The sequence below is a fragment of the Pungitius pungitius genome, chromosome 2 (assembly GCF_949316345.1).
Source record: "Pungitius pungitius chromosome 2, fPunPun2.1, whole genome shotgun sequence".
Taxonomy (NCBI): domain Eukaryota; kingdom Metazoa; phylum Chordata; class Actinopteri; order Perciformes; family Gasterosteidae; genus Pungitius; species Pungitius pungitius.
In genome coordinates, this window is record NC_084901.1 from 5,811,899 (window position 1) to 5,821,839 (window position 9,941).

At 45.9% G+C, this 9,941-nt stretch overlaps 39 non-coding genes across 39 annotated transcripts; all 39 read right to left on the reverse strand.

Moving 5' to 3' along the window:
• Window positions 1-195: 195 nt before the first annotated feature.
• trnae-uuc (transfer RNA glutamic acid (anticodon UUC)) lies at window positions 196-267 on the reverse strand. Its single transcript has one exon. It is a non-coding gene; the product is annotated as a tRNA-Glu (tRNA).
• Window positions 268-481: 214 nt separating this feature from the next.
• trnae-cuc (transfer RNA glutamic acid (anticodon CUC)) lies at window positions 482-553 on the reverse strand. Its single transcript has one exon. It is a non-coding gene; the product is annotated as a tRNA-Glu (tRNA).
• A 100-nt stretch (window positions 554-653) lies between these two features.
• Window positions 654-725, reverse strand: trnae-cuc (transfer RNA glutamic acid (anticodon CUC)). The gene has a single exon. It is a non-coding gene; the product is annotated as a tRNA-Glu (tRNA).
• Window positions 726-825: 100 nt separating this feature from the next.
• On the reverse strand, window positions 826-897 carry trnae-cuc (transfer RNA glutamic acid (anticodon CUC)). Its single transcript has one exon. It is a non-coding gene; the product is annotated as a tRNA-Glu (tRNA).
• Window positions 898-997: 100 nt separating this feature from the next.
• On the reverse strand, window positions 998-1,069 carry trnae-uuc (transfer RNA glutamic acid (anticodon UUC)). Its single transcript has one exon. It is a non-coding gene; the product is annotated as a tRNA-Glu (tRNA).
• A 214-nt stretch (window positions 1,070-1,283) lies between these two features.
• On the reverse strand, window positions 1,284-1,355 carry trnae-cuc (transfer RNA glutamic acid (anticodon CUC)). The gene has a single exon. It is a non-coding gene; the product is annotated as a tRNA-Glu (tRNA).
• Window positions 1,356-1,455: 100 nt separating this feature from the next.
• Window positions 1,456-1,527, reverse strand: trnae-cuc (transfer RNA glutamic acid (anticodon CUC)). Its single transcript has one exon. It is a non-coding gene; the product is annotated as a tRNA-Glu (tRNA).
• Window positions 1,528-1,627: 100 nt separating this feature from the next.
• On the reverse strand, window positions 1,628-1,699 carry trnae-uuc (transfer RNA glutamic acid (anticodon UUC)). The gene has a single exon. It is a non-coding gene; the product is annotated as a tRNA-Glu (tRNA).
• A 386-nt stretch (window positions 1,700-2,085) lies between these two features.
• On the reverse strand, window positions 2,086-2,157 carry trnae-cuc (transfer RNA glutamic acid (anticodon CUC)). The gene has a single exon. It is a non-coding gene; the product is annotated as a tRNA-Glu (tRNA).
• A 100-nt stretch (window positions 2,158-2,257) lies between these two features.
• trnae-uuc (transfer RNA glutamic acid (anticodon UUC)) lies at window positions 2,258-2,329 on the reverse strand. Its single transcript has one exon. It is a non-coding gene; the product is annotated as a tRNA-Glu (tRNA).
• A 386-nt stretch (window positions 2,330-2,715) lies between these two features.
• Window positions 2,716-2,787, reverse strand: trnae-cuc (transfer RNA glutamic acid (anticodon CUC)). The gene has a single exon. It is a non-coding gene; the product is annotated as a tRNA-Glu (tRNA).
• A 100-nt stretch (window positions 2,788-2,887) lies between these two features.
• trnae-uuc (transfer RNA glutamic acid (anticodon UUC)) lies at window positions 2,888-2,959 on the reverse strand. The gene has a single exon. It is a non-coding gene; the product is annotated as a tRNA-Glu (tRNA).
• Window positions 2,960-3,173: 214 nt separating this feature from the next.
• Window positions 3,174-3,245, reverse strand: trnae-cuc (transfer RNA glutamic acid (anticodon CUC)). The gene has a single exon. It is a non-coding gene; the product is annotated as a tRNA-Glu (tRNA).
• A 100-nt stretch (window positions 3,246-3,345) lies between these two features.
• Window positions 3,346-3,417, reverse strand: trnae-cuc (transfer RNA glutamic acid (anticodon CUC)). The gene has a single exon. It is a non-coding gene; the product is annotated as a tRNA-Glu (tRNA).
• A 100-nt stretch (window positions 3,418-3,517) lies between these two features.
• On the reverse strand, window positions 3,518-3,589 carry trnae-cuc (transfer RNA glutamic acid (anticodon CUC)). Its single transcript has one exon. It is a non-coding gene; the product is annotated as a tRNA-Glu (tRNA).
• Window positions 3,590-3,689: 100 nt separating this feature from the next.
• On the reverse strand, window positions 3,690-3,761 carry trnae-uuc (transfer RNA glutamic acid (anticodon UUC)). Its single transcript has one exon. It is a non-coding gene; the product is annotated as a tRNA-Glu (tRNA).
• Window positions 3,762-3,975: 214 nt separating this feature from the next.
• Window positions 3,976-4,047, reverse strand: trnae-cuc (transfer RNA glutamic acid (anticodon CUC)). The gene has a single exon. It is a non-coding gene; the product is annotated as a tRNA-Glu (tRNA).
• A 100-nt stretch (window positions 4,048-4,147) lies between these two features.
• On the reverse strand, window positions 4,148-4,219 carry trnae-cuc (transfer RNA glutamic acid (anticodon CUC)). Its single transcript has one exon. It is a non-coding gene; the product is annotated as a tRNA-Glu (tRNA).
• Window positions 4,220-4,319: 100 nt separating this feature from the next.
• On the reverse strand, window positions 4,320-4,391 carry trnae-uuc (transfer RNA glutamic acid (anticodon UUC)). Its single transcript has one exon. It is a non-coding gene; the product is annotated as a tRNA-Glu (tRNA).
• Window positions 4,392-4,777: 386 nt separating this feature from the next.
• trnae-cuc (transfer RNA glutamic acid (anticodon CUC)) lies at window positions 4,778-4,849 on the reverse strand. The gene has a single exon. It is a non-coding gene; the product is annotated as a tRNA-Glu (tRNA).
• Window positions 4,850-4,949: 100 nt separating this feature from the next.
• trnae-uuc (transfer RNA glutamic acid (anticodon UUC)) lies at window positions 4,950-5,021 on the reverse strand. Its single transcript has one exon. It is a non-coding gene; the product is annotated as a tRNA-Glu (tRNA).
• Window positions 5,022-5,407: 386 nt separating this feature from the next.
• trnae-cuc (transfer RNA glutamic acid (anticodon CUC)) lies at window positions 5,408-5,479 on the reverse strand. The gene has a single exon. It is a non-coding gene; the product is annotated as a tRNA-Glu (tRNA).
• Window positions 5,480-5,751: 272 nt separating this feature from the next.
• Window positions 5,752-5,823, reverse strand: trnae-cuc (transfer RNA glutamic acid (anticodon CUC)). Its single transcript has one exon. It is a non-coding gene; the product is annotated as a tRNA-Glu (tRNA).
• Window positions 5,824-6,095: 272 nt separating this feature from the next.
• trnae-uuc (transfer RNA glutamic acid (anticodon UUC)) lies at window positions 6,096-6,167 on the reverse strand. Its single transcript has one exon. It is a non-coding gene; the product is annotated as a tRNA-Glu (tRNA).
• Window positions 6,168-6,553: 386 nt separating this feature from the next.
• trnae-cuc (transfer RNA glutamic acid (anticodon CUC)) lies at window positions 6,554-6,625 on the reverse strand. Its single transcript has one exon. It is a non-coding gene; the product is annotated as a tRNA-Glu (tRNA).
• A 100-nt stretch (window positions 6,626-6,725) lies between these two features.
• Window positions 6,726-6,797, reverse strand: trnae-uuc (transfer RNA glutamic acid (anticodon UUC)). The gene has a single exon. It is a non-coding gene; the product is annotated as a tRNA-Glu (tRNA).
• A 331-nt stretch (window positions 6,798-7,128) lies between these two features.
• Window positions 7,129-7,200, reverse strand: trnae-uuc (transfer RNA glutamic acid (anticodon UUC)). Its single transcript has one exon. It is a non-coding gene; the product is annotated as a tRNA-Glu (tRNA).
• A 214-nt stretch (window positions 7,201-7,414) lies between these two features.
• On the reverse strand, window positions 7,415-7,486 carry trnae-cuc (transfer RNA glutamic acid (anticodon CUC)). Its single transcript has one exon. It is a non-coding gene; the product is annotated as a tRNA-Glu (tRNA).
• A 100-nt stretch (window positions 7,487-7,586) lies between these two features.
• Window positions 7,587-7,658, reverse strand: trnae-cuc (transfer RNA glutamic acid (anticodon CUC)). Its single transcript has one exon. It is a non-coding gene; the product is annotated as a tRNA-Glu (tRNA).
• Window positions 7,659-7,758: 100 nt separating this feature from the next.
• trnae-cuc (transfer RNA glutamic acid (anticodon CUC)) lies at window positions 7,759-7,830 on the reverse strand. Its single transcript has one exon. It is a non-coding gene; the product is annotated as a tRNA-Glu (tRNA).
• A 100-nt stretch (window positions 7,831-7,930) lies between these two features.
• trnae-uuc (transfer RNA glutamic acid (anticodon UUC)) lies at window positions 7,931-8,002 on the reverse strand. Its single transcript has one exon. It is a non-coding gene; the product is annotated as a tRNA-Glu (tRNA).
• A 214-nt stretch (window positions 8,003-8,216) lies between these two features.
• On the reverse strand, window positions 8,217-8,288 carry trnae-cuc (transfer RNA glutamic acid (anticodon CUC)). Its single transcript has one exon. It is a non-coding gene; the product is annotated as a tRNA-Glu (tRNA).
• Window positions 8,289-8,388: 100 nt separating this feature from the next.
• On the reverse strand, window positions 8,389-8,460 carry trnae-cuc (transfer RNA glutamic acid (anticodon CUC)). The gene has a single exon. It is a non-coding gene; the product is annotated as a tRNA-Glu (tRNA).
• A 100-nt stretch (window positions 8,461-8,560) lies between these two features.
• Window positions 8,561-8,632, reverse strand: trnae-uuc (transfer RNA glutamic acid (anticodon UUC)). The gene has a single exon. It is a non-coding gene; the product is annotated as a tRNA-Glu (tRNA).
• Window positions 8,633-9,018: 386 nt separating this feature from the next.
• Window positions 9,019-9,090, reverse strand: trnae-cuc (transfer RNA glutamic acid (anticodon CUC)). Its single transcript has one exon. It is a non-coding gene; the product is annotated as a tRNA-Glu (tRNA).
• A 100-nt stretch (window positions 9,091-9,190) lies between these two features.
• On the reverse strand, window positions 9,191-9,262 carry trnae-uuc (transfer RNA glutamic acid (anticodon UUC)). The gene has a single exon. It is a non-coding gene; the product is annotated as a tRNA-Glu (tRNA).
• Window positions 9,263-9,476: 214 nt separating this feature from the next.
• On the reverse strand, window positions 9,477-9,548 carry trnae-cuc (transfer RNA glutamic acid (anticodon CUC)). Its single transcript has one exon. It is a non-coding gene; the product is annotated as a tRNA-Glu (tRNA).
• Window positions 9,549-9,648: 100 nt separating this feature from the next.
• On the reverse strand, window positions 9,649-9,720 carry trnae-cuc (transfer RNA glutamic acid (anticodon CUC)). The gene has a single exon. It is a non-coding gene; the product is annotated as a tRNA-Glu (tRNA).
• A 100-nt stretch (window positions 9,721-9,820) lies between these two features.
• Window positions 9,821-9,892, reverse strand: trnae-cuc (transfer RNA glutamic acid (anticodon CUC)). Its single transcript has one exon. It is a non-coding gene; the product is annotated as a tRNA-Glu (tRNA).
• Window positions 9,893-9,941: the final 49 nt, after the last annotated feature.

Below are 9,941 nucleotides of genomic sequence, written 5' to 3' on the forward strand. Positions count from 1 at the left end.
CAAGTTGATGCACATCACATCATTGAAATGTTGCAACGGACAACACAAGCATCAACTAAGGGTAACTTCAAATGCCATTTCCCTGACCGGGAATCGAACCTGGGCCGCATTATGTCCTCCAATCAGATCGAAAACATTCAGCACATCGAATAATTGGCGTAAATAAAAACATCAAGCCAGAACTTTAAATGACACTTCCCTGACCGGGAATCGAACCCGGGCCGCGGCGGTGAAAGCGCCGAATCCTAGCCACTAGACCACCAGGGACACATTCATGCTAATTAAGTCGTAATATCGGATCGAAAATATTCAGGACATGGAAAATATTGCTTGAATGAAAAGGCTAAACCAGGTTTCCCTGTCTACTAAGAGCATCAAACAATAACTACTTAACAGTGGGGGACAAGTTGATGCACATCACATCATTGAAATGTTGCAACGGACAACACAAGCATCAACTAAGGGTAACTTCAAATGCCATTTCCCTGACCGGGAATCGAACCCGGGCCGCGGCGGTGAGAGCGCCGAATCCTAGCCACTAGACCATCAGGGACACAGTTGTGCATATTATGTCCTCCAATCAGATCGAAAACATTCAGCACATCGAATAATTGGCTTAAATTAAAACATCAAGTCAGAACTTTAAAAGCCAATTCCCTGACCGGGAATCGAACCCGGGCCGCGGCGGTGAGAGCGCCGAATCCTAGCCACTAGACCATCAGGGACACAGTTGTGCATATTATGTCCTCCAATCAGATCGAAAACATTCAGCACATCGAATAATAGGCTTAAATTAAAACATCAAGTCAGAACTTTAAAAGCCAATTCCCTGACCGGGAATCGAACCCGGGCCGCGGCGGTGAGAGCGCCGAATCCTAGCCACTAGACCATCAGGGACACAGTTGTGCATATTATGTCCTCCAATCAGATCGAAAACATTCAGCACATCGAATAATTGGCGTAAATAAAAACATCAAGCCAGAACTTTAAATGACATTTCCCTGACCGGGAATCGAACCCGGGCCGCGGCGGTGAAAGCGCCGAATCCTAGCCACTAGACCACCAGGGACACATTCATGCTAATTAAGTCGTAATATCGGATCGAAAATATTCAGGACATGGAAAATATTACTTGAATGAAAAGGCTAAACCAGGTTTCCCTGTCTACTAAGAGCATCAAACAATAACTACTTAACAGTGGGGGACAAGTTGATGCACATCACATCATTGAAATGTTGCAACGGACAACACAAGCATCAACTAAGGGTAACTTCAAATGCCATTTCCCTGACCGGGAATCGAACCCGGGCCGCGGCGGTGAGAGCGCCGAATCCTAGCCACTAGACCATCAGGGACACAGTTGTGCATATTATGTCCTCCAATCAGATCGAAAACATTCAGCACATCGAATAATAGGCTTAAATTAAAACATCAAGTCAGAACTTTAAAAGCCAATTCCCTGACCGGGAATCGAACCCGGGCCGCGGCGGTGAGAGCGCCGAATCCTAGCCACTAGACCATCAGGGACACAGTTGTGCATATTATGTCCTCCAATCAGATCGAAAACATTCAGCACATCGAATAATTGGCGTAAATAAAAACATCAAGCCAGAACTTTAAATGACATTTCCCTGACCGGGAATCGAACCCGGGCAGCGGCGGTGAAAGCGCCGAATCCTAGCCACTAGACCACCAGGGACACATTCATGCTAATTAAGTCGTAATATCGGATCGAAAATATTCAGGACATGGAAAATATTGCTTGAATGAAAAGGCTAAACCAGGTTTCCCTGTCTACTAAGAGCATCAAACAATAACTACTTAACAGTGGGGGACAAGTTGATGCACATCACATCATTGAAATGTTGCAACGGACAACACAAGCATCAACTAAGGGTAACTTCAAATGCCATTTCCCTGACCGGGAATCGAACCCGGGCCGCGGCGGTGAGAGCGCCTAATCCTAGCCACTAGACCATCAGGGACACAGTTGTGCATATTATGTCCTCCAATCAGATCGAAAACATTCAGCACATCGAATAATAGGCTTAAATTAAAACATCAAGTCAGAACTTTAAAAGCCAATTCCCTGACCGGGAATCGAACCCGGGCCACGGCGGTGAGAGCGCCGAATCCTAGCCACTAGACCATCAGGGACACAGTTGTGCATATTATGTCCTCCAATCAGATCGAAAACATTCAGCACATCGAATAATTGGCGTAAATAAAAACATCAAGCCAGAACTTTAAATGACATTTCCCTGACCGGGAATCAAACCCGGGCCGCGGCAGTGAAAGCGCCGAATCCTAGCCACTAGACCACCAGGGACACATTCATGCTAATTAAGTCGTAATATCGGATCGAAAATATTCAGGACATGGAAAATATTGCTTGAATGAAAAGGCTAAACCAGGTTTCCCTGTCTACTAAGAGCATCAAACAATAACTACTTAACAGTGGGGGACAAGTTGATGCACATCACATCATTGAAATGTTGCAACGGACAACACAAGCATCAACTAAGGGTAACTTCAAATGCCATTTCCCTGACCGGGAATCGAACCCGGGCCGCGGCGGTGAGAGCGCCTAATCCTAGCCACTAGACCATCAGGGACACAGTTGTGCATATTATGTCCTCCAATCAGATCGAAAACATTCAGCACATCGAATAATAGGCTTAAATTAAAACATCAAGTCAGAACTTTAAAAGCCAATTCCCTGACCGGGAATCGAACCCGGGCCACGGCGGTGAGAGCGCCGAATCCTAGCCACTAGACCATCAGGGACACAGTTGTGCATATTATGTCCTCCAATCAGATCGAAAACATTCAGCACATCGAATAATTGGCGTAAATAAAAACATCAAGCCAGAACTTTAAATGACATTTCCCTGACCGGGAATCAAACCCGGGCCGCGGCAGTGAAAGCGCCGAATCCTAGCCACTAGACCACCAGGGACACATTCATGCTAATTAAGTCGTAATATCGGATCGAAAATATTCAGGACATGGAAAATATTGCTTGAATGAAAAGGCTAAACCAGGTTTCCCTGTCTACTAAGAGCATCAAACAATAACTACTTAACAGTGGGGGACAAGTTGATGCACATCACATCATTGAAATGTTGCAACTTGCAACACAAGCATAAACTAAGGGTAACTTCAAATGCCATTTCCCTGACCGGGAATCGAACCCGGGCCGCGGCGGTGAGAGCGCCGAATCCTAGCCACTAGACCATCAGGGACACAGTTGTGCATATTATGTCCTCCAATCAGATCGAAAACATTCAGCACATCGAATAATAGGCTTAAATTAAAACATCAAGTCAGAACTTTAAAAGCCAATTCCCTGACCGGGAATCGAACCCGGGCCGCGGCGGTGAGAGCGCCGAATCCTAGCCACTAGACCATCAGGGACACAGTTGTGCATATTATGTCCTCCAATCAGATCGAAAACATTCAGCACATCGAATAATAGGCTTAAATTAAAACATCAAGTCAGAACTTTAAAAGCCAATTCCCTGACCGGGAATCGAACCCGGGCCGCGGCGGTGAGAGCGCCGAATCCTAGCCACTAGACCATCAGGGACACAGTTGTGCATATTATGTCCTCCAATCAGATCGAAAACATTCAGCACATCGAATAATTGGCGTAAATAAAAACATCAAGCCAGAACTTTAAATGACATTTCCCTGACCGGGAATCGAACCCGGGCCGCGGCGGTGAAAGTGCCGAATCCTAGCCACTAGACCACCAGGGACACATTCATGCTAATTAAGTCGTAATATCGGATCGAAAATATTCAGGACATGGAAAATATTGCTTGAATGAAAAGGCTAAACCAGGTTTCTCTGTCTACTAAGAGCATCAAACAATAACTACTTAACAGTGGGGGACAAGTTGATGCACATCACATCATTGAAATGTTGCAACGGACAACACAAGCATCAACTAAGGGTAACTTCAAATGCCATTTCCCTGACCGGGAATCGAACCCGGGCCGCGGCGGTGAGAGCGCCGAATCCTAGCCACTAGACCATCAGGGACACAGTTGTGCATATTATGTCCTCCAATCAGATCGAAAACATTCAGCACATCGAATAATAGGCTTAAATTAAAACATCAAGTCAGAACTTTAAAAGCCAATTCCCTGACCGGGAATCGAACCCGGGCCGCGGCGGTGAGAGCGCCGAATCCTAGCCACTAGACCATCAGGGACACAGTTGTGCATATTATGTCCTCCAATCAGATCGAAAACATTCAGCACATCGAATAATTGGCGTAAATAAAAACATCAAGCCAGAACTTTAAATGACATTTCCCTGACCGGGAATCGAACCCGGGCAGCGGCGGTGAAAGCGCCGAATCCTAGCCACTAGACCACCAGGGACACATTCATGCTAATTAAGTCGTAATATCGGATCGAAAATATTCAGGACATGGAAAATATTGCTTGAATGAAAAGGCTAAACCAGGTTTCCCTGTCTACTAAGAGCATCAAACAATAACTACTTAACAGTGGGGGACAAGTTGATGCACATCACATCATTGAAATGTTGCAACGGACAACACAAGCATCAACTAAGGGTAACTTCAAATGCCATTTCCCTGACCGGGAATCGAACCCGGGCCGCGGCGGTGAGAGCGCCTAATCCTAGCCACTAGACCATCAGGGACACAGTTGTGCATATTATGTCCTCCAATCAGATCGAAAACATTCAGCACATCGAATAATAGGCTTAAATTAAAACATCAAGTCAGAACTTTAAAAGCCAATTCCCTGACCGGGAATCGAACCCGGGCCACGGCGGTGAGAGCGCCGAATCCTAGCCACTAGACCATCAGGGACACAGTTGTGCATATTATGTCCTCCAATCAGATCGAAAACATTCAGCACATCGAATAATTGGCGTAAATAAAAACATCAAGCCAGAACTTTAAATGACATTTCCCTGACCGGGAATCAAACCCGGGCCGCGGCGGTGAAAGCGCCGAATCCTAGCCACTAGACCACCAGGGACACATTCATGCTAATTAAGTCGTAATATCGGATCGAAAATATTCAGGACATGGAAAATATTGCTTGAATGAAAAGGCTAAACCAGGTTTCCCTGTCTACTAAGAGCATCAAACAATAACTACTTAACAGTGGGGGACAAGTTGATGCACATCACATCATTGAAATGTTGCAACTGGCAACACAAGCATAAACTAAGGGTAACTTCAAATGCCATTTCCCTGACCGGGAATCGAACCCAGGCCGCGGCGGTGAGAGCGCCGAATCCTAGCCACTAGACCATCAGGGACACAGTTGTGCATATTATGTCCTCCAATCAGATCGAAAACATTCAGCACATCGAATAATTGGCTTAAATTAAAACATCAAGTCAGAACTTTAAAAGCCAATTCCCTGACCGGGAATCGAACCCGGGCCGCGGCGGTGAGAGCGCCGAATCCTAGCCACTAGACCATCAGGGACACAGTTGTGCATATTATGTCCTCCAATCAGATCGAAAACATTCAGCACATCGAATAATTGGCTTAAATTAAAACATCAAGTCAGAACTTTAAAAGCCAATTCCCTGACCGGGAATCGAACCCGGGCCGCGGCAGTGAGAGCGCCGAATCCTAGCCACTAGACCATCAGGGACACAGTTGTGCATATTATGTCCTCCAATCAGATCGAAAACATTCAGCACATCGAATAATTGGCGTAAATAAAAACATCAAGCCAGAACTTTAAATGACATTTCCCTGACCGGGAATCGAACCCGGGCCGCGGCGGTGAGAGCGCCGAATCCTAGCCACTAGACCATCAGGGACACAGTTGTGCATATTATGTCCTCCAATCAGATCGAAAACATTCAGCACATCGAATAATTGGCGTAAATAAAAACATCAAGCCAGAACTTTAAATGACATTTCCCTGACCGGGAATCGAACCCGGGCCGCGGCGGTGAGAGCGCAGAATCCTAGCCACTAGACCATCAGGGACACAGTTGTGCATATTATGTCCTCCAATCAGATCGAAAACATTCAGCACATCGAATAATTGGCTTAAATTAAAACATCAAGTCAGAACTTTAAAAGCCAATTCCCTGACCGGGAATCGAACCCGGGCCGCGGCGGTGAAAGCGCCGAATCCTAGCCACTAGACCACCAGGGACACATTCATGCTAATTAAGTCGTAATATCGGATCGAAAATATTCAGGACATGGAAAATATTGCTTGAATGAAAAGGCTAAACCAGGTTTCCCTGTCTACTAAGAGCATCAAACAATAACTACTTAACAGTGGGGGACAAGTTGATGCACATCACATCATTGAAATGTTGCAACGGACAACACAAGCATCAACTAAGGGTAACTTCAAATGCCATTTCCCTGACCGGGAATCGAACCCGGGCCGCGGTGGTGAGAGCGCCTAATCCTAGCCACTAGACCATCAGGGACACAGTTGTGCATATTATGTCCTCCAATCAGATCGAAAACATTCAGCACATCGAATAATAGGCTTAAATTAAAACATCAAGTCAGAACTTTAAAAGCCAATTCCCTGACCGGGAATCGAACCCGGGCCGCGGCGGTGAGAGCGCCGAATCCTAGCCACTAGACCATCAGGGACACAGTTGTGCATATTATGTCCTCCAATCAGATCGAAAACATTCAGCACATCGAATAATTGGCGTAAATAAAAACATCAAGCCAGAACTTTAAATGCCATTTCCCTGACCGGGAATCGAACCCGGGCCGCGGCGGTGAAAGCGCCGAATCCTAGCCACTAGACCACCAGGGACACATTCATGCTAATTAAGTCGTAATATCGGATCGAAAATGTTCAGGACATGGAAAATATTGCTTGAATGAAAAGGCTAAACCAGGTTTCCCTGTCTACTAAGAGCATCAAACAATAACTACTTAACAGTGGGGGACAAGTTGATGCACATCACATCATTGAAATGTTGCAACGGACAACACAAGCATCAACTAAGGGTAACTTCAAATGCCATTTCCCTGACCGGGAATCGAACCTGGGCCGCATTATGTCCTCCAATCAGATCGAAAACATTCAGCACATCGAATAATTGGCGTAAATAAAAACATCAAGCCAGAACTTTAAATGACACTTCCCTGACCGGGAATCGAACCCGGGCCGCGGCGGTGAAAGCGCCGAATCCTAGCCACTAGACCACCAGGGACACATTCATGCTAATTAAGTCGTAATATCGGATCGAAAATATTCAGGACATGGAAAATATTGCTTGAATGAAAAGGCTAAACCAGGTTTCCCTGTCTACTAAGAGCATCAAACAATAACTACTTAACAGTGGGGGACAAGTTGATGCACATCACATCATTGAAATGTTGCAACGGACAACACAAGCATCAACTAAGGGTAACTTCAAATGCCATTTCCCTGACCGGGAATCGAACCCGGGCCGCGGCGGTGAGAGCGCCGAATCCTAGCCACTAGACCATCAGGGACACAGTTGTGCATATTATGTCCTCCAATCAGATCGAAAACATTCAGCACATCGAATAATTGGCTTAAATTAAAACATCAAGTCAGAATTTTAAAAGCCAATTCCCTGACCGGGAATCGAACCCGGGCCGCGGCGGTGAGAGCGCCGAATCCTAGCCACTAGACCATCAGGGACACAGTTGTGCATATTATGTCCTCCAATCAGATCGAAAACATTCAGCACATCGAATAATAGGCTTAAATTAAAACATCAAGTCAGAACTTTAAAAGCCAATTCCCTGACCGGGAATCGAACCCGGGCCGCGGCGGTGAGAGCGCCGAATCCTAGCCACTAGACCATCAGGGACACAGTTGTGCATATTATGTCCTCCAATCAGATCGAAAACATTCAGCACATCGAATAATTGGCGTAAATAAAAACATCAAGCCAGAACTTTAAATGACATTTCCCTGACCGGGAATCGAACCCGGGCCGCGGCGGTGAAAGCGCCGAATCCTAGCCACTAGACCACCAGGGACACATTCATGCTAATTAAGTCGTAATATCGGATCGAAAATATTCAGGACATGGAAAATATTACTTGAATGAAAAGGCTAAACCAGGTTTCCCTGTCTACTAAGAGCATCAAACAATAACTACTTAACAGTGGGGGACAAGTTGATGCACATCACATCATTGAAATGTTGCAACGGACAACACAAGCATCAACTAAGGGTAACTTCAAATGCCATTTCCCTGACCGGGAATCGAACCCGGGCCGCGGCGGTGAGAGCGCCGAATCCTAGCCACTAGACCATCAGGGACACAGTTGTGCATATTATGTCCTCCAATCAGATCGAAAACATTCAGCACATCGAATAATAGGCTTAAATTAAAACATCAAGTCAGAACTTTAAAAGCCAATTCCCTGACCGGGAATCGAACCCGGGCCGCGGCGGTGAGAGCGCCGAATCCTAGCCACTAGACCATCAGGGACACAGTTGTGCATATTATGTCCTCCAATCAGATCGAAAACATTCAGCACATCGAATAATTGGCGTAAATAAAAACATCAAGCCAGAACTTTAAATGACATTTCCCTGACCGGGAATCGAACCCGGGCAGCGGCGGTGAAAGCGCCGAATCCTAGCCACTAGACCACCAGGGACACATTCATGCTAATTAAGTCGTAATATCGGATCGAAAATATTCAGGACATGGAAAATATTGCTTGAATGAAAAGGCTAAACCAGGTTTCCCTGTCTACTAAGAGCATCAAACAATAACTACTTAACAGTGGGGGACAAGTTGATGCACATCACATCATTGAAATGTTGCAACAGACAACACAAGCATCAACTAAGGGTAACTTCAAATGCCATTTCCCTGACCGGGAATCGAACCCGGGCCGCGGCGGTGAGAGCGCCTAATCCTAGCCACTAGACCATCAGGGACACAGTTGTGCATATTATGTCCTCCAATCAGATCGAAAACATTCAGCACATCGAATAATAGGCTTAAATTAAAACATCAAGTCAGAACTTTAAAAGCCAATTCCCTGACCGGGAATCGAACCCGGGCCACGGCGGTGAGAGCGCCGAATCCTAGCCACTAGACCATCAGGGACACAGTTGTGCATATTATGTCCTCCAATCAGATCGAAAACATTCAGCACATCGAATAATTGGCGTAAATAAAAACATCAAGCCAGAACTTTAAATGACATTTCCCTGACCGGGAATCAAACCCGGGCCGCGGCAGTGAAAGCGCCGAATCCTAGCCACTAGACCACCAGGGACACATTCATGCTAATTAAGTCGTAATATCGGATCGAAAATATTCAGGACATGGAAAATATTGCTTGAATGAAAAGGCTAAACCAGGTTTCCCTGTCTACTAAGAGCATCAAACAATAACTACTTAACAGTGGGGGACAAGTTGATGCACATCACATCATTGAAATGTTGCAACTTGCAACACAAGCATAAACTAAGGGTAACTTCAAATGCCATTTCCCTGACCGGGAATCGAACCCGGGCCGCGGCGGTGAGAGCGCCGAATCCTAGCCACTAGACCATCAGGGACACAGTTGTGCATATTATGTCCTCCAATCAGATCGAAAACATTCAGCACATCGAATAATAGGCTTAAATTAAAACATCAAGTCAGAACTTTAAAAGCCAATTCCCTGACCGGGAATCGAACCCGGGCCGCGGCGGTGAGAGCGCCGAATCCTAGCCACTAGACCATCAGGGACACAGTTGTGCATATTATGTCCTCCAATCAGATCGAAAACATTCAGCACATCGAATAATAGGCTTAAATTAAAACATCAAGTCAGAACTTTAAAAGCCAATTCCCTGACCGGGAATCGAACCCGGGCCGCGGCGGTGAGAGCGCCGAATCCTAGCCACTAGACCATCAGGGACACAGTTGTGCATATTATGTCCTCCAATCAGATCGAAAACATTCAGCAC